Source organism: Acyrthosiphon pisum, chromosome A2 (assembly GCF_005508785.2).
Source record: "Acyrthosiphon pisum isolate AL4f chromosome A2, pea_aphid_22Mar2018_4r6ur, whole genome shotgun sequence".
NCBI lineage: Eukaryota > Metazoa > Arthropoda > Insecta > Hemiptera > Aphididae > Acyrthosiphon > Acyrthosiphon pisum.
Genome location: NC_042495.1, coordinates 99,820,612 through 99,839,800, shown reverse-complemented (window position 1 = coordinate 99,839,800; position 19,189 = coordinate 99,820,612). Strand labels below are relative to the sequence as shown.

The 19,189-nt window shown below is 32.1% G+C and overlaps 2 protein-coding genes across 2 annotated transcripts in view; both read right to left on the bottom strand.

The window, feature by feature from the left end:
• Positions 1–19,189, bottom strand: part of LOC100166947 (cAMP-specific 3',5'-cyclic phosphodiesterase) — a 519,645-nt gene that overhangs the window by 333,568 nt on the left and 166,888 nt on the right. The window lies entirely within an intron of this gene.
• The window catches only part of LOC100574952 (cAMP-specific 3',5'-cyclic phosphodiesterase-like), a 128,826-nt gene that overhangs the window by 71,780 nt on the left and 37,857 nt on the right, over positions 1–19,189 (bottom strand). The gene's annotated exons all lie outside the window — the stretch shown is intronic.

The following is a 19,189-nucleotide window of genomic DNA, read 5'->3' as shown; positions in this document are numbered from 1 at the left end:
TTTTCAGAAAAATTTATATGGTAAAAACATGTATTAAAGTCAAGTGGCTGATTTTTTACAATTTTTTTAAATAACAATATTCTTGTTAAGTAACTTACGTGGGCACCTATGGGTATCATTGTATTGTTAATTAATATTATAAAAATAAATATAAAATATTTGGCGGGCATTTGAAATTTTTAGCCCTAATTATTACGAATGTAATAATTAAAATGAATTTGTGTTTTAGGTGACATCCATGGTACACAATTTCATACCCGATTTGAAGGGAAAAGTATTTGAACAAAAAATAACTGTGCGATTTGCTCAGGGTTCATTGCTAAAATTATATATTACGTAACACATAATATATTTTAATAATATTGTTTATCATAAGTTTGAACTTATCATTAGATATTTTATAGAGTTCAAAATCCAGTTAAGATAGAAGATTTGATGACACCAGCGTTTTGGGAAAGTAATGTGATTTCGTATTGCAAACGTAAAAGAGTGGCTTCTTCAAATTTTATTGGGGATACTTTTTCGACAGTGGACTCACGACAGATATCAGTTATGGGTAAGAAATTATTGACAATCGGTTTATGGTGTGATAGCGTAACAGTAGAAGCCAATGGACTTTTGAACTGTATAAATATATATCTATTGAAGACCATGAGGATTTTTCTCGAAGAAGAGCATATATTTATGGGACACTTCGTATTTGTAAAACCGCATCAGAAGTAATCAGAGACGATTTGATAATAAATTTAATTGACTGGTTGAGTCAGCAATAATATGGATACTATACAGATCTTGAGAAAAATATCTTAATGCGACGATAAGTAATTATTAAAAATATCACAAAAATGTATAATTTAAACAGTCTACAAAACTGATATAAATATGGGTTTTTTTGTATCCATTATGCATTTCTTCAAATATAAACTATTTTCATACTAAATGTCGTTATTTCAATAAAAACATATAAAAACACATAGAATTATCATGCCAATGCTGCATAGTATTTAGTTTGCAGCTAATGTATTACATATCAATTGACCAATACGTTGTCTGATACATAATGTATCTGATGGTTCAGATATATAAATGAGACGTGAACATTAATATAGTAGGAGCCTTGTTTTATATTTTCTAGTATTTTTACTCAACAAATAAAGTTTTATTGACATTCATAGAAAAAAAAACTAAATAAATTGGAAACTGAAATTGTCCGTAAACAGCTCAAAAAGAGTCAAAATATTTTGAAAATTTTATCATGTATAGAAAATGGAAATATAAACAACCAGTGAAAATTGCATGTATCTACAGTCATTCGTTTTAAAGTTACACCAAAAACCAAAATCAATTTTCTCGAAAACAGATTTTGCGTAAAATTTCCCGTTTTTCCTTAATTTTTCTTTTGTTTATCACGGCGCTCTTGAAAACTACTGGGAAATTTAAATTTTGACCACCCCAGTGCACCAACGATATTCACTTTCTGATCGAACAAGATACTGAAGTTGAAAATCGAAGTACTTTTTCTGTCCTAAAAGGTGATGACAGACACAAAAAAAAAAAAATAAATAAAAAAAAAAAAAAAAACACACATCATTGTAAAATCAATACATTCATCGTTCCACTCAGAATCTAAAAATAAAAAGAGGTGGGTAAGTGGACGTGACAGTCCGGTTATGTTAGTAGGTACACAGAACGATATATACCCACACCAATGTATATCACCGTATTTTATGTTTGTTTATTTTTTTCGATAATACGAATACCTTAATCGTTTATTTTCTAAATACAATATTATATAATATTTTATTAATCGATTTATTGTATGATCCGAACCTTTCGATATTGTCTGTATATGTCCATTCGTAGACTTTCATAAAACCAATTTTGGGCCTAGTAAGCACGAGCTGAGAACGAAATTATAGTATTAACACAATAATAATATTATTACACCTCGCCGGAAGAATAGATATTTTCAACGCTGCAGACGATAGGAGTGCTGTAAAACAATAAGTGTCGTGATTGTCAACGGATTTTTTCCCACCAGTGTTGAAAAGTCATACGGTGGTGGTGGTGGCAGCGGGGAGGTGGTAAAACTATACTGGTGCACGTGGGAATGCAATAAGGCAAAGAGCTTCGCGAAACTAACAGTCAGTACGTATGGGCACGGAACTTGTGTTTTTAATTCCTTTAACTTCGTCTCTTTTGTGTCCCGACGGTACTCTTTTGACGTCTACCACCGATCTCCTCGTATATAAGACCTGCCATATACATAACATATATATATATATATATATATATATAATAAGGGATATATAAATAGGAACAGCGTCTCGTACACCAACCGTTGTTCACATTATTTCACCGCGTCGCGGAAAAAGAAATTACGAGTAAACGTCTTAGACGGTTAAACTTATTACTGTAATATTTTTATTTTAATTATTATTATGATTGCAAGAACGTCTTCTGGTAAATTAATAGTATATTAAATATTTTATGTACCACCGAGTTCATGACATTCTTAGGAGAAGAAAAAAAGATAATTATGGTAGTTAATATTTTCGCGCGTCCGTCGACCGCCAGACAATATTGACGCGCGACCTACAGCCTTATTTGACCACTGCAATTAATATAATATTATCGTATCGTCGCCTGAATCGCCCAACAAATTTCCTCGAGAATCGACCTGTGAATATCAGTTTTATATTGCCTGAAGACGATTCGACGGACATTCTTTGAGATGTTCGGCAGTCAGTCATGGTCGAGTAACGATTTCAGACGGATATTTATTTTTTGTCCCCTTTATATTTTTTTAATTTAATAGTTTGGTGAACTTTGGTGTTTCCGAAACATGAAGACGTTCATGAACAGCGATATACGCATGGCCGGAGCTCAAAAGAATTCCAATATAACTGTTATAATATAATATAATATAATATATATATTCTACGCTGTATGGACGCAATATATACTCCGCGATTGATTTCTATCAGTGCGCAAATACCAAGCGGTCGTGTAGTTTAACACTAGTCGATTGAAGAATCAAAGGGAGGAAATGTATCATGAACTTATCTAATCTACAAATAGTGTACTGTGGAACTCTGCACTTTGATAGCCATAATATGATATATCATGTACACGTACCTCCTGTGTGTGTGTGTGTGTGTGTGTGTGTGTGTGTGTGTGTGTGTGTGTGTGTGTGTGTGTGTGTGTGTGTGTGTGTGTGTGTGTGTGTGTGTGTGTGTGTGTGTGTCTGTGTCTGTGTGTCTGTGTCTGTGTGTGTGTCTGTCTGTGTGTGTGTGTGTGTGTCTGTGTCTGTGTCTGTGTGGTGTGTGTGTGTGAGAGAGAGTTTGGTTCTACGTGAAAATAAACAAAACACACAAAGACAAATAATACCAGAGTATTCGGTCGGAGGGACTCAATAATAATTAAGCTATATACACGAAACTTTTATATTGACTTACGGTGAATATCTTATTTTATTATAAAAATTACGTTAAAACCAATTTAACGTTGTTTGCACTTGGATTCCGTAATACATATATTATACTCCGAGAAAATCCATAATGTAAAGTGCTGATATCAAAAATTTAATTGAATTTCAGATGTTATGCTTTATAAACCAAACGATGTTGTTAAACGGCCATGACACTAAAGATTTAGTTATTTAAAAAAAAAATGAAAAATGATCGGGAATTGAATGAAACGTTTATAGTATTATATAATATTATATACGATGTACCTATAAAGGGATATAATATTATTTATTACTCGTATAGTCATAATATTATTATTACACCAGATAGCACGTGAAATAACGCCTCAGTAGAATTAATTCCATTTTTTTTCTACTTCAATTGATATAGGGAAACGTTTTAAACGGACACCGTTGACTGTAATTAGTGTGAAGTTGTTAAGCAGAATCGAATTTTGATAAGATTGATAAACATAAAATAAAAATATTTTTCAAACTGTACGTATATTTGAGTTGATTTGTTTTAGTTCAAAAAATATTATTCTGAAGTTTGAGTTGAAAATGTTCACTATTACTTCTAATATATTTTTCTATATACCTACACTAAATAATTTGCTACTATTTAGATTTTAGACTAATTTCAAGATATTTATACATTAAATGTATAATGTAATCATATAAATATTTGCCACATAATATGTGGGCAAATATTAATATATATATACATAATATTAATATATTATTGGGGCCTGGTGTGGCTTGATGGTTAACCTCAGTCACTAACGTGTTCTGGGGTCAAGGATCGGTCGACGTCGCCATCGATGGGTGACCACCCGGGTCTTTAGTGACGAATTCTCACCCTACACACATGTGTTCCTCAACCAATCGTAACCCCCTAAGAAAATCTAATGGCTATAATTTCCGATGCTTAAAATTAATAAATAAATAAAAAATTATTATTAAATGCATGCAAAAGTTTATTTGATTTGTTCACGTCATCATTATCCGACGATACAGGTCGGCAAAAAGTAAAATATCGATTGCAAAAATACACCAGAATAGAATCAAATTAAATATAATGAGTTGAATAATAATAATAAATCGTTCCAATTTTACAAGGAATAAAAAAAATTATTTTATCGATTACTTGTCCAACGCAAAAATGTAATTTATTTATTTATTTTTTGATGGTGGGGTTGGGCTAAGTTATTATTTTAGAGGACTTATCCTTTATAAGCCTGCTTCTCCCCACATCCCTATACTTTTGTGCTTAATATTACTTCATTCATTAACTGAAACGGTTGCCAGCTATATAATAAAACGCGAAAACTCGTTCAAATAAAATAATTAGTATTGTTGTCAATGGGACAAGGTAGAAGGAAATCGAAATTAGCCAAGTCGACATTGATTGTAATACGAAGATTTTTTTTTTTCCATTTGAAGGAGATTACTAACGATTCTTCAAACAACAGTGTAATTGGATTAAAAGATTCATAAATATATTATATATTTAAACAGACTACTGAAGAGAGAGTTAGGAAAATACAGCAGTGTAAAATATCAATTCGATCGTGAAATGTCGGTCCAAGATCCATTACTCATTTATTATAATGTTACAATAAATAATAATTTATGTACATACACAGATAAAAAATAGTATCGCTACGGGCGGCCTCACCTGCGCCTGATCGCCTCTTCGTTCCCGCGCGTAAATGGTTTTTCCGCGACGTTTATAAAAATTGATAAGGATAAAACTCTGCGATGGCGGCAGTGACAAATTGTTTGACGGTGCGCCGCCGTCCGCGTTGTTCTTATAAGGAGACGATTTCCCTGAGGACCATATAGATCAATCCCTTATCCTCGAGACCATGTTTACCACGGTTATAATTATACACACGTACACTTACATCACCGCCTTGTGTATTGAATATAAGCGCGCGGCTAGTGACGTCACGAAAATTGTGTTATCACTTATACACACATAAAAATTAAAACCTGTGTAATATGTATAATTCAACATAATATAATACCGATAAAAAATATCGACAAATATTGATATTTTTTTACAACTTCATCAACAGCTGGTATATTTAATGATAAGGTTCAGTTATTACAAACTGAATATTACAGAATACAAAATCAAATTCTTTTCAAGAACTTCACGTAGTATCTGGCACGAAACTATCCGATGACTGAACAACCTCAACAGTGCTAGACATTGATAAATGACGACTCAGACAGGAAATTACCACGACGTTACCACTTTAATCTCATAAAATAGTTATAATTCATACTGTAGAAAATATAATTTATTTTAAGGGCATCCGAGAATATAATATTTCCCACAGATATTATGTTTTATCACTCAACCTATAACTTTCAATAATAAATACCCTACCCATATACAATGTTATAATATTATCTTCTTAGTACCCATATTGCACAGGTAAAACGATATTATTATCATACATCAGTTATAATATTAATTAATGGATACTATTATAAAAATACCAATCGTTTGTAAACACACGTTGATTGATAAAATAACTTAATATTACTCTATAATATTATATCGTACGTTAATTAATTAAAGGGTATCGATAACTGCTTAATAATGACATGTTAATGTACCTATTCATATTACTGTGCATATGTTTTGTATGCATTATATACATTTGTGTAAGTTAAATACATGCATATACCTACATTATACATAATTTAACACAAAATGTTTTTATTTAGATATACTGAAATATTTTTTGGTGTTGTCTATTTAATTAAAATTCTATTGCCCTAAAATTGTTAATTTTATGACAGGAAATGTGTTTTCTCGACATCGCTTGTGAGTCGCCGTCATTGACATTGTTGTCCTGATCTTCAAGAGAGGGGAAGGGGGACATGGTCTCCGCAATTAACTTTATCGATTTTAGAACGATATCCTCGTCATGGTTTCACGAGAGAGAGTAATAAAATCGATTCAGCTAAGGACCAAGAATCATTTTCATTATCACAGCATATAATACGACTATAATAGTTTGTTACGTGTCTTACGGAGGGACTAGCGTGTGTGGCCACATAGAGGTGCCGACAAGGTAGGTAGTGATATTTAAAGAAGTAATTTGATGATACAAACAGGAAACTGTCAGGAGGAAAAGTATTGGTCGAGTGTCTAAATAGGCTGTCAGGGACGAGAAGGAGGTAAGTGCTGGTCGAATTGAAGGGGCTGGTCTAGTAAATAGAAATTTGGTTAGAATTAAAACGAGTTAATTTAAGTATTTGTTTAAGAATAAATACAAAATATTAATATCGTTTATTACGCAAAGTCGAAATATCATAATATTTTATTTGGGACTGCGCATATTATTATTCAGAGGCTGGGCAGCTAAGGTACTGCGTTGAGACCCGTCTCCGAGGCCTCGTTAAAAAACTTTGCGTCAGCCGGTAAGGAGACATTACACGCGACACTCTGGCGGCGGATCGATAAACGCGTTTGAAATTGCAGCCTTGTGATATCGCAGTTGTAAGTATGATATTGAGGCGAGTATAGCCGAGTAGGTACATAACATATTATTATTATTACCTACCTACTACAACTGCAACTATATGGCGTTGCAGTTATATTATACTCGTGAAAGCATCATATAATAAACGCCGTCTACTTATTGCAGCATCAGTGTTCGCACTTCTCATCGCACGAGTGAATTTTTTCGAAAAGTGCCCGCTCGAATGGATGAAAACATTTTAGATGTATCCCAAACGACGCCGAGGGGAATAGCACTATCTGCTAGCTAAGGTACCTATCGTTCGCACCGCCTGTCCCGAAAGTCGTCAGCCACACGGGCATTATACGACGTGGCAATAATTCGACGTACGATCAGATCATCCGACGCGGCCGAATTGCGGTAGACGTATTTGTACGGAAAGTTTTTTTCCTTCCCTGGTCAATTTTATGGGTTTTCCGGAATCGTTTCGGTTTTTCCAGTTTTGTTTTTTTATTATTTTTTTCCATCTCGATTTTCAATATAAATATAATATGATATAATGTGACGTCATATATTTCGCAGTAAAACGCACGTGCTCCGACAGTGCAATTATTATTATATGGCGTACGAGAGTGGAACAATTTTCGAACGGTTTTCTCTGACACACGATCTTTCTTTTTTTATATATTAATAAATTGTATTTAACGAAAAAAGAACATTATACCTACTTGCACCTGCTATTATAGGAACCTACACGTAGACAAATTATCATCTGTCTATGATAATATATTATTTTATATTTTATAAATTATTAACAGTAGAACAATAAATAATAATATATTGTATACAAAACCATTTCAATCGACTGTGTACCCCACGATCTGTAGAGGGTGTTTTCAGAAAATGTATTTTCTATGATATAGTTTTTGATTTTTGTTTCAATCATTTTCCCGACACTTCTAATGCTTCCAGCGAGTTGTGTTAGGTATGTAATAACGTAATATAAAGTATATAATATAGTACCTACATAGACTAAGGACTTGTCTCGGCATTCCCGCAGTGATTTATTAGCAAAACCGTTTGCGTTGTTCTGCGGCACGAGAAATTATTACAAGGTGGCCGTCACGTCGTCCGTGAAACAAATGTCGGAAGTGAAAACAATAATTTCCGCAAGAGTCTACCTCAAATCGAATTCAGTCGATGCGACGTGTAGTTCGATCGCGGTTATTCGTCCCGCTGTCGCGAAATAGCGTATTGCCCTAAGCCTACCACTCACGATATATACATACGACGAGGCTATTTTCTGTACGAATTTGTCGCAACATGAGGTGTATGAATGAAAGTTGTCGCAACGGTCGGCCGAATATTATATTTTAAGTCAGTATATTATGTTCTCTAAGGTTTGCGAAAGCCCCAACATTCGCAACAGTGTATTTCTGCAGACCTCTACAATCGATTTTTTACGATTCGTTGGTTGTTACATACATATATATTGTTTCCAAAGAATTTTCACATATTTGTACAGTCCAAAATAACCAATATTTTTTGAATTATATACATTTTTTCGAAGCAAGTCTACTTCAGATGTTTGTTTGAAAGAAACTAACTTAACTACCTGTTATGGAAATCGTTACACTCAAGGTACGATATTATAATATATTATTATAACCTGCCGGAGCGTTTGAAATTTTCAATCACAACGTCTACCTACACTATTATTAGTTTAAATGATTAATTTCGGTGATTATTAATACATAATTATTAACTATAATGTAATATATCATATTATGTTTTCATAATTTCTCGCAAAAAATTGTTTCTATTCACTTCTAGTCATAAAAATTATTGTATAAAAAGGGCGTCGTATAATATTGTCAATGTCAATGGTGCACATATTATACGATAACTAAAAACGCTAATAACTATTACCTATCTTAGGTAGGTATCGTTAAATATGCAGGTCAGTCCCGTAATCACTCTTGAGAGACTTTACTTGTGATTTTATATTTATGGTTAACGTGAAAGATTGTATCAAGATGCATGCATGCAGTGTTTACAGTGTATTTGTACACGCCCTATTATAAATTAATAAATTATGTCAATTTTATGAAAAACATGAATAGGATGTTCTGTGTCATAAAATGCGTAGTCATTTATTATTTACAATAATAATAAGATAGGCGTGTATCTTAATTTTTAATCCGTTTTATCATTAATATTATTATTATAAATACATCTGATTCTTAAAAATATAATTTGATTTTACCATATTTATATGGATTTTACGATATCGTACCACAATATAAAATGGAGCTTAGAGTATTGGCATTTTAGAACGCTCCTAAATCCTGAAATTTACAATGTTATGCAATATTCGGTTTTCTTGAGGGAAAAAAATGAGATAAAAATATATATATCAAGATTCTATTACTATAATATAACGTATACTATTTTTTAGTTAGCGATTTTCGTATTATATTATGTGTTTTTTAATGTAGCGTTTTTAAACACATTCAGAAACAAAATTAACTAACTTACAAATATTAAATAAAGTTATTAATCATAATTATAATATATTACATTCACACTAGTGCAGGGACTCATAGTTCGCAAAGTGCTTATATATCTATGATCTATTTTGATCTAATCTATGACATAAGTGCCAGTATAAGTCACATGTAATGTATATATATATAGGAAACAGTGCCACACCCCAAACACCGCTCTCAACAGGTGACGGACCCCTAAATCCCTTCGTGCTCTGGGTAAAATCTCACGGGATTACCGGGAACGATGGCCCAAAAGACATCGATTCCCGTGACCATCGTTTGTCCTTTTCCACCTTCTCACTGATAAAAGCTCGCTGGTCGTCGTTTTCGAGTGTTTCAGACTTATCACTACTAAATCCCGGATCCAGAGACTTGACTCTGTCTGACCATCCAAATACTTTGCACCCAGGGTTATCATATAAATATATATATATAGGTGAATAATATAATATATGGTCGATAATAAATAACCAGTTAGTTGCAATTGCATTTTGTATCGTTTTGATTAAAACAAAATAAAATAGTACGAAATAATCATGTAATATTATAACTGTGGGTATTGGTATTATATTAGATACTACAACATGTCGAAAGTGATCGAGCATTTTTAGCAAACCTGGTAAACCTTGATCGCGTGTAAATAATTATAAATTGTACCTATCAAAAATGTATTTATTACAACTTCGTTTAAGATATATTATTGTATTAGTATTGTATATTTGTGTTTGTGGTGAAACACACCACACAAAATATTATTGCTTCAATGTTACATTCATCAGTGAAGTTTACTTGCTTTTCGAACTATCTGAGCTTTGTTATCAGTTACTGTTGAAGTTTACACAGTGTATTATATGAATATAAATGGATAATATTTACATGTATTGGAGTAGAGTTTCGCATCACAGTAGAGTACCAAAACATTGTTTCTAACATTTAAACTGTGTCAAAATATTTTATTAAAACCTCAACAATTATCCTTAACAATATTAGTGTGACCAGGTAAATATTGTATAATTCTTTGTGTACCTGTAATAGTATCGTAATAGTGTAAACATTTTTCAGGCGATGTAAATATGTGCTTATAGATTTTATTATATATTATTATGTATTCCATCAAACATACAACAGTATTTATGTATTTCCAAAGGAAATTCCTAGGGGATATTTTAAGTTCCTATATTTTAACTATCTAACAAAATATTAACTCTTGGTCATATATTTTATTATTGTATAGTACGTGCGTGCATGACGTCACATTTTCTAGTCTAACCTTGATGTGTTGAAATATGAAACAAATCTGTAGTTTACTCTTTCATTTTTATTTTCGTTGCCGTTCAATACGTTATTAAAATATTTAACGGCTCGTTTCTTGTATACAAGCGAAGTGGAATCACAGCGACTGCGACAACGAAGACGACGATGACCACGACGAAGACGACAACGACGACGACAACGATAACTATAAGGTCGGGTAATCTTATTTAGTTCACGGTTTTACGATAATGCAGATGAGTGGGTGCCAGAGGTTTTATATACATACGTACTATTTCATTATTATTTAAACATCGTGACGAATAAAATACCTAGGGATTTACAAAACGCAGGCGTGTGAAGCAGAAACAGTAGTGAAAGTAACACGATTATGTCTTTTTTTCTATTAAATTTTCTATTAAATGCGTACCAATATTAGATATTTTTAATTTATCAAAAATAAATTTTAAATTTCCAATTTTCTCAATAATTGCCAATGTTATAACCCTTATATTATGATCACACTTTCTTTAAGTACCAAATTAATCTTTTTTATCAGTTAAAAATGGAAAAGTGTGCAATATTTTTGCGCGTTTTTCATAAGTTAAAAAAAGTAAAAAGTGTGCAATCATGCTGACGCGACAGTACCAACAATAATAGTAATAGTTGGTAGCACAAGATGACCTAATTTTTAAGGATGTAAAAAATGAGTGCAGAGACCTGTGATTTACCTAACCTAACCTAACCCGTGCCCTTGCCCCCAACACCTATAATATATGCATTTATTAAAATATTATAGTTTTAACCCGCAAGTATTTGAATGAAATCCATATTGAACTATATAACTATTATGCTTAAACAAATAACAATATTTTATCATTTATTTATAAAAGAATAAAATATAATTTTTTGGTGCAGAAAATCTCTAATATTTCTACCTCAAGTTTATTTCCACTGAGTAGTAAAAGTAGTATAAGTGATGATGGTGAGTGGTAGTAGTATGCAGTGGTACTTTTATTACTAAGAGGCGCTCTTGCCAAGAGCAATTGTAGTTATATCTGCAATTTTAAGTATTTAAATGCTGGTATTTGAAAATTATTTTTAAAAAAATGATAGAACTATAAGTTTTTGTTTTTCGATACTGACGAGCGGTATAGACATCTTACTGTGCTTAAAACTATTTTTTTAGTTTTTTCTCTAATGTTCAACTAGACAGCATATTTGTATGGTTGAGAATCAATTTACGGATCTGGGTTATATGGTATTCTGCACGAATACCGTAGACATGATTATACTGTACAGTGTACACGAGTCCTGCCTGACGTGTTTGTCATTCGAAATGTTCAAATTTTCCATGCGTTTTTCGTACTAAGATAATAATTGTATTTTTGTATCATTGGCACCAGGACAATAAAAAATTAAATAAAGCATTAGGTGTCGCATCATATGTATACAAATTGTATTATGTTATGTCGGGAGTGGATTAACTGGCATAAAAAAATATCATAAATTGCATTTTTAATGGAACGCTTCGATAGTGATAGAGCCTAAAACTGTCAATATCCATCATATATTATTATACATATTATTATTATAATATAATATAATATGATCACGATTATGAAATGCATTACGAATAAATAGGCGGATCAATCATTCAAATCGTTATATAATAAGTGGTTGATAAAATATTTATGTGTATATATTATGTTACTAAAGAGTTACTTAAATAAATTACTCTGAATTTGATAATAATATTATATTGTGATTGTGCGTACCTAAGTTGTTTTTTTTTTTTTTAATATTGAAATATTTTTAAATTTCCACAGAATTTATGTAAATGTATGAAGTTAAAAGATAATTTAATAATTAATTAATCACATCAAAATGAAATTAGAAGGTATATCTTTCGAAAACACTATATTGAATTTAAAGACTTACAAACGTTCACATTTTTCATTATTTTGGTTTTGTAATGCCTATTGCAAACATCCAAACAATGCGAAACGGTTAGCTGAAATTAAAACAAGATGAAACCCAACAGAATTACGTTAATATGACTTGTACGAGAATAGAACAGTATACACCTTATACGCGCATGGGGTTTACAACCATTCATCATCGTCACCACGATGATCGTCATCATCACATCTGCCTTGTCTCCCCAACGAGTTATACAGGATTTTCTAATTTCCTCGACCCTTTCTCCTCAACGCTTTACCTCACTAATGCATAAATGCATTTCATAATATGTTTTGCTTGTACATCTACTCATATTTTTCGCATTCATAATATATAAAATATATACATTATATATTATTATCAACTATGTATAATTTTATTAATTACGTCACCACCACACACAGCGCCAAATTACCTGTAACTTTTCAGGTTTAATATTTATTTTTGATTTTTTTTTTCTGTTAAACTCATTTATCATAATATTACTACCATTCTCTGAACGTGTGGTTATGTGCAAAGGTGGATTATATTTTCAGCGTTTTGCCAAGCCATCACTGTCTTTATTACGATTTTTTTTCCCCAATAAGCCATTCAACTATTTTATTGTTGTACATTTTTTTTATATTCAAGCTTCGAACTTTTCCTCCATTATTAAATTGTTTGTCGGCTGTGTATTTAATCAAGTCATTTTTTATATTTTTAAATGGTGGCCAGTATCATGCGGTGGCAATATTTACAGGCTATATTGTTGTAATAAATTTTAATAACATCGGGATTTTGAACAAATATGATAAATATTGAACCCCGTTTTCGATTGACGCTTTCTCTCCACAATACAATCCGTCGAATTCCAAAAGCATATTTTATTATTTCAATATTTTAATGACTATTTGTTATCAGTTTACTTACCATACTTGTAGTTATTCTTTATTTTTAATTTAATTTTTTAATATTTCTTTATTTTAGATACAAGAGGAGATTGTTTTGAGCCTCAATAAGCAACGCTGCAAAAGTGGTTCGCATATAGCTATATTGTTGTGATAATAATTTTTAACTTAACAGTTTTGTTACGGTTATGCAGTAAGACAAATGGTGCAAGTTTTATAATGTTTACTACTTTGTGTCCACCCTAACAGTTTTTCTTGTTTTCGCAGGAGTAAAACTTTATTTACGATCGCCGACATCTCTGCGTGCGTCCGTGATCCCGCCGCAGATACTGCAGCAAATTGTACGTATGTCGAGACGTTTTTATATTAATGGGACACCGAGAGAAAATAAAAACGTGGCCTGAAAACCGAGCACACTCGCTTAATGAGTCACACATAAACACCGCTTATATTACAGTGCACTAGTGTGTCAAATGTCGAGGGGTATATTATACAAATAAATATAGAAAGCGAGAGAGAGAGGAATCTTATGGATGAAAGATAAAGGGTTGATGAAATAGTTAGCTAATGGAAGGATCGGGGGCTGCAGAAGCATTAGTATGGTTAATCCGCACCCACTTATATAGCGGAAGTGTTTTCAACCAGGAACCGGATACAGCAGCGGTGGTGGCCGAATTAAAATTGCATGCTCTTAATTTGTTGGCCGAGTGCGATTCAATAGGATTTCAAGCGCCAGACGCAGTACAGGACATTTTCGTTAGGGACAGGGTTGTCCCTCTTCTTAGTTAGCGCTCTCTATTTCTTCACTAACACACACACATAGACTTAAGGTCAACATGCACGTTCGTAGTGTGTGTAAAAACGTATACGTAACGAACGTCTTAGTTTAACGGAAAATCCCTTCAGCAAACGGCTGGGTCCATTCAATTTGTGCCGAGCATACTATCCCCGCTGCCGTACTTTTCTTTGTCGGACTAGAATACACGTGATTCTCCATTTAACACCCACGCATTGATATTTTTCAAAAATCCCACCGTGCCCCACCGACAGTAACACTAGGTTACTTGCACCCGCCCTGTGAGAAGGAAAAACATGATGTCCGATACCAGCCCCGGATCTAGTGACCTGCACAAACTGTCCTGTGAACACAACATATAATGTTTATAATGTATAAATGGAGTACAACCAATCGTTCTAGCGTAGTTAGACTATGTGATAAATGATACATCCACTGCCAGCGTTTCATTTTAATCGTTCGACAGCCGTTCGTGTGACCAGATTTTAGATTCAACCGCGACTAACTTTTAAAGTATACATTTTCGATACGGTAAAGAAATTATTCAGTTGCCAAAGTAGTTATACGTACTTATACGATAATATATTATCCGGAGCGCCCTTGTTATGTTGATTAAGACATTTCAATTTTAAACGATATAATCCATGCCATAAATGTATGCCTTTTTCGAAATTCTTTTACCCTCGAGTGCTGAATGTTGAATAAATTACATAATATCTACTACTACCTTGTACTATGTTGACTACTACCTAGTAATATGGTTAAATAATATATTAGGAGGCCATTTAATATGTACGTAAAGTTTCTTCATGAGTTGTATTTTACTAAACATCCAAAAAAGAACAAGTTTAGCGTTAATCCATTTATTATGTTCGTTTGAAGTTCAAATTTTGATACGTAAAATCTCGATTTCTCCACAAATGACTTGATTGTATTGTTGTAATTAGAAAAATATTAAGCAAAGAAAATCTTTGAAACATTTAATTTTTGATGTATCATTGTCATCTCTACACAATGAATTCTTAAAAATATTTTGACTAATTTCAAGCTGGGCATTTTATAAGAATTTAAAACAGTTTGACGTTTTTGAAACTTTGTTTAAGTTGTAAGATCGGTCTAAAATCTATAAAATGTAATTCTTGTGGTTTTTTAAAGATACATTGGCCGACTTCTTTTAAAGTTTGTCAACTATTTGTCATTAAATTTATTAATTATATTGCGTTAAAAATTCTTAATATTTTCAATCACAATACCTCACGCTATAAAATTCTGTAATACAAGGTTTCTCAAAAGTTGTATTTGAAATGCAAATATTAAGTATTTATTAACTGAACAAATCGCGATGGGTGTACGCGCGATTTGTATCCTCATTTTATTATAAGAAAATCGCCTTTTTTACGCCACTTTCAATAATATTTTGTAAATACCGCGTATTCAAAGATAAGAAAAAGACCGAGATATCGTTAGAGATATGTTTCAGTTTTTCATAAAAATTCATTTTTAATGAAATCATCTGGATCGTTTTGATATATAAATGTTATGAATTGAAATCGCGAAATGTTTGTTGGAAAAATGAATTATTTATGGACACAGCGATATTTCAATTACAGAGAACAACTGCGAAACGATTATGTTAAAATGTTTGTTTACCGAACCCATAAAGGCGTATTAAAAATTATCTTTCCTTTCATTTTCGTTTTCGTTCTCGTTATTATATTATTATTTAATACATATTTTGCGTTTGTCTTTGTATGTTTTCTTTTCCATAATAATGAACACTAAAGTGATAACGATCCATTACGGTCGGAAAATAAAGAAGATGAATTGTGATGTTTCGCGTCAATGAGCGTTACCGATATAATTCTATAGTAATAAAAATAGTAAACCCATTCAATATTTAAAAAAAATTCACCGCAACAATAATAATAACGAGACATTTTCGTTCGTGATATGCTGAAAATATATTTTTTTAAATATACGTCTCACGCTTTGTTTTCGACTATTTCAAATTGTTTTATTTGATAATATCTTCTCACGAATTATTTGAATTTTGAGGGGTGGTAACCAACTAAATAAAATTAATATTTAATAATCTCAATCAAATATAATATCATATATTACGATAGTTTTGTTTTTAACAAAGAACAGAATGTAAAGACAAAAAAAAATTCAACCAACATTGTACAATACTCGTACCTATATATTATATTATGATATATTGTATATAGCAGCTATCTGCGAGGCTATGATTTTGGTCTACCGTTCGTTTGCTGACTTTGACCGATTCGATTAGTTGCCGCTCAGTCGTATGTTAAACCCAAACATATTTCGAAATATTATTACAAGTTATACGCAGCTGTAGCTTATCCGAATTTCTTGTCGTAAAGTTTTAGCGATTCCCGCGAATCTTGTAACGTGACATTTCAGCGATCATATAAATTATTCATATGAGATTAACGCAGAAAAATACGGTTCTCCGGCAAGCACGTTTTAATATTATTATATTATGTTGCCGACGAAAATATGTATTTTTCGGCCGTATCCTCCGCACCACCGAATTTCCGGTCCGGAACATGATTTTTGATCGGCGTCCGCGACTGTTAATTGTATATTTTTACATTTTACTATATTTTATCTCCGAGTGACGTGTCCCGGGCACATGCGCAGCATCTGCAGTATTATATATTATTATTATACCTTCATATGGCGTTTAACCGTTATATTCCCCATTCGTTTTTTAATTCCAATATATTATACACGACAGCACTATATATAAATAATGGGTATGGTATTTTATTTTTTTTTTTAACACTTATTTTATTCACACCTCGCGCTGTTGTATTTTTTATCAGTTATGTACCTACCTGCATGTTGAAAAACACATTGAATCATTACGCACGGGATACCGAGCAGAGTTTCCTTTTCGTGATCGGCGTCCTAATTGATAAGTAGATAATATATTATAATATGGAGCAGGGGAGGTTGGTCATGTGAGTATATTATACATATAATATTATACGAACAACACTCGATAAGTCGATGCTCACTGATAAACGCATGCAAGTTAAAATGTTGTGCAACTAACGACTATTGTACAATGTACATGATAAAACATTTATAAATAATACATAATCTATATAATATCACCAATTATATAACCAAGCGGCAATCTAATATAGAATAGACGTTAAGTATTTTTCAAGTTTGATAATCAGATTAAAGGAAAACAAGTATTTCGATAATGATAAATGGATGGCATACTCAATACTATGTTTATTTTTTTTAATTTTCATCACGTGATATTTACTTTTTTTAAGATTTCAAAACGTTATTAACCATGTAACTATGTACCTAACCTAACCCGTACCAACTATTTTAAAACCGACGGTAGTATTACACAGAATAGATTTTTGAATACCTACAATTAATGTAAAATATGATAAAATACCGATTTGATAATTACTTGATTGCGGACCAGAACCTGGTGAACGCTGCTGGTGATAAAATTCTATAATAATTGTATAAATAATTGTGTAAATTGCTATTCATATCTCGTAGAGTTGCATACAACAAATATTCGCAATAATAATATGATTCAGGCGATCCACGAGAACTTGGCGGCCGCAAATAGTTGAATAAACAGCGCAGATTCAGTATAATATGTAACAACACGATTGACGACCAGGTCAAAATTCTAACATATCATCAAACGGTGAATTCGTCGGATACTTCAGTAAGCGCGTATTATATCACTATATTATATAATTACTTCTAAACTCTATTGGAAGTTCACCGCGAGACGCGTCATATAATCGAACCCGATTATATCGTTATTGCTACACTATTATGGTAATTTAATACCACTATTATGTTACAGCTATTTAGATCAACCATGGTTGTGGGTGCAGTGTACGATTGACGGTCGTTTTGCGTCGTATTATATTTATAGTGGCGATTATAGTTGGTGATCACGATCAATTAGCCTCCAGCGAGTATATAAAAGCAGTTTTGGGGATTACTAAGCATACTCGTATATTATATTATATGTGTACAGTATGAATTTTCTGTTCTACGATTAGTTTTGTTTGTATTTTTTTTTTCAAAGAAGTCACGCCGGTGACGTAAAAGCTTTTGCCTATTTTAAATGGAGTATAATTTTATTTTTTTCTGGACATCTCCTAATCTTGAACACGCTTAAAAACTATTATATTAATATTCCTTGCGCGCTCCGTTTTTATTTTCATTCTGAAAAAGGACGAACAACTAAAATCTTCCGATCGAACGAATAATAATATAAAGGGCACTATGTATTACAGCAGTATATACTGATTAAAAACCACTCAAGTCAAAAATAAATAAATAAATATGATTATTGTGACTACAATACTGTATTTATAAGTATATTATAATTTTTTTTTTTTATTCCAGAATATATTTACAACCAGTGGACAGGTAATACGATGAGTACAAGTTATTTCAAGGTAGATAAGATATGTTATCATGTGCGAAGGAAGTGACACCACTTCAAGAATTTACCTACGCAAAATATTTTGATGTTACAGTGTTATTTTTATTTTATAGGAATTTTATAAGGATTTTACGGTTGCTGGTTTAGTTAATCGTCCGATTCTATTCAGTGAGTTTTAAGGTAATCACGTTCGCTGAGGTACACAAAATTCTGAGAGATTATAGGAAGTCTCATAGCGTGCAACAACCTTAAACGTTACATTATTAACGGACAAACACGAAGGTAGTAATAGTAGTAGTAATTTGGCGGTTCTGAGTCACTTTTT